Consider the following 2,582-nt stretch of genomic DNA (forward strand, 5'->3'; position numbering starts at 1 on the left):
AATAATAGCTAATCTAAAACCTTTTTGTTATACACTTATGGTCATAAATTTGTTACATGAGTTAACATAAAATCCAAATTTCAATATCCGAACATTTACTCCATGTATTGATGATATTGGTCATTTTTGTTAAAGATAGTAGTGGTTCTTCTGACTAGTATGTATATCACCTAATTTACCTTATGTTAAAAAAATAAAGTAGACTATTCCTCCATCATTTTTTCCATAGTTCCATACAAATATAAATCTTCAAGGTACTCGTAATAAACAAAGCACAATCTTTAACTTTTTCATCATTCAACTTGTTCACTTTATCCAGAACCAAATATACATTTAATACAATTCGACAAACTACACCCCAAATTCCATAGTAGATAAGATTATCTCACTAAATTTAAAAAACTTACTGTAAAAATAACCCGAAATATCTACAAACATCTTCATTTTTCAAGTAGTTTTACGTACTCTTACAATATTCACCCCTAACCTTTTTTTTTTTAACCTTTTTCACAAAACACTTCATGTTCTTTTTCACCCCACTAAGGTAAAATCAAATAAGAGTTGAACAAGCAGAGCTTTGAGGGTCCCACATCGCCGGAAGCAAGTACTTCCTCCCATTAACCCCATTTGCATTATAACTCGCTCCGGTAACTTTATCCACGGACACTGTCCCTGGGTACCCGGGGTAAGCGCCTGCACCGAATATCCCGGTACAGGCGCTTACCGCCTCAAGCGGGGCTGTTGGCGGGCCCTGGAAGTACCCGTTTGAGAACGGGTTTGTTACAGTGCCCGCCAACAGCGTAGCCAAATTAATAATCATCCCATCAACACCAACATCCCCATTTGGGGCCACCAAGGGCGGGGTCTGTGGGCCATACATGGGCTGATAGAAAGGCCAAGCACATTGACCCGGACACTGGGTCGCAGAGTTCCCAACCCAAACATAAGCCCGTTTAGCCCGACCCGATGACCCGTGGGACCCACACCTCATACAAAACCCCTCAACAACCACATCTTGGGCCGTGAGAATAACATCAATCGAATCAACCTTATTATTAATGGGCCTTGAAGCCAGCCCAATAATATGTGAGTTTTTAAGCTTTTTTCCGAAAGGGTAGTTCTCGTGTATGATTTGATTTCCTACAACGAGGGTAGAGGCTCCTCCTCCCTTGTACTTCTCCGTAGTCCTCCACCAAGAGGCAACCGACGGATGTGGAGCGCGCGCTGTCGTTAACGACTGAATAAAATCGACAATGATGGAGCGTTGAGCTGGAGTGAACTTGCCGTACCAAATTAAATTGACGGAGAACTTCCCCTTTAAAAGAGGGCCGTTGTGGTATTTGAGTGTGAGAGGCTGCTGTTTGACTAGAGCAGCGGAGGAAGGGGTGGTGGTGAGGTGTAGAGTGAGAAAGAGGAGAGAGAAAGTGGCAAAAGCGTAAATTGGTGTCATTTTAGAGGGTAGTACGGGAATATTGTACGGAAGTGTTGGAGAAAAGGGAGTAAGAATGAGAGGAGTGTTGGAGAAGGATGGAGTGAGGGGGTTTGGTATTTATACTGGGGTTGAAATGTGACCATGCGGGTTGACAGCTGTTGGAGGGAGAGATGTCGTCATCATATGAGTCCACGTGGGATTTTGTGATTCGTGAATGTTAGATGAGGTTATTTATTTTTCAAATGTGTTTTTTCCCTCATTTGTTCTTAATGATAAGAGTCTAGTTTTGGATTTTAATGTCTTAATGATTTTGACTATTAAGTAGCAAAGCAAAGCAGATTTTAATAGAGTTGAGCAGCTTTAAAGAACAAGGTCGTAACTTCGATTCAAATTATTTGTAACAATTTGACATATAATATAAGTTAAAAAAAATATCTAATTATTGCAAATTATTTAAAACCTTCACGTAGTTTGTAGCACTTGCATCATTTATTCGTTTATGGTATAAATTTAAGTATGCTTTTCTAATTGAACATGAGACTATAATTATTTTATTGTTTTTCTTTCCTTTTAACCCTATTAATACTCCATGCTAATTTTTAATTGTCTAATACCCTCACAAACAATTTTAAAAAACTAACTAAACCAGCTTACATGTTAATTACTCCGTAATTGATTTTCATGCACCACTCATGATTCTTCTTACAATTGTGTTAAAATTAAAGTGTTGTACGAAGTACGAGTAGCCATTTAAGAACGAAATAATTATTGTTAAATAAATATGGAGCAATTATTTGAAGGTGAACAAGCTGTGAGGTTCGTAGGTGAAGTGGATTTATATAAAGTCTAGGCAGTGATGGTGACTTGTGAGGGTTGATGAGCAGTGCGTTTTGACGTGTTAAGATAGTATGATTATTTACAAATTTAGAGCATAGCCAGAGCTCGAATTTTTAGGCGTAGGACAACTTGCTACGCATATACAATCATTGTACGTAGTCGCTACATACAATCTTAATTTGTCATGTTTTTATTGGTTAGAATTATGGGTTCAAGTTTCATTTGAATTCAATTTATATTGACTTTTAATTTTCTCTCCTTTTTAATGATATGTCAAATTTCTAATGGTGTTGTATGTAGGAACCACATACAA

General features: G+C 37.8%; 1 pseudogene; it reads right to left on the reverse strand.

The window, feature by feature from the left end:
• Positions 1–264: 264 nt before the first annotated feature.
• LOC145588291 (protein EXORDIUM-like 2 pseudogene) lies at positions 265–1,478 on the reverse strand (annotated as a pseudogene).
• Between the last annotated feature and the right edge of the window lie 1,104 nt (positions 1,479–2,582).

Source organism: Chenopodium album, chromosome 17 (genome assembly GCF_948465745.1).
Source record: "Chenopodium album chromosome 17, dcCheAlbu1.1, whole genome shotgun sequence".
In the NCBI taxonomy this organism is placed as follows: Eukaryota; Viridiplantae; Streptophyta; class Magnoliopsida; order Caryophyllales; family Amaranthaceae; genus Chenopodium; species Chenopodium album.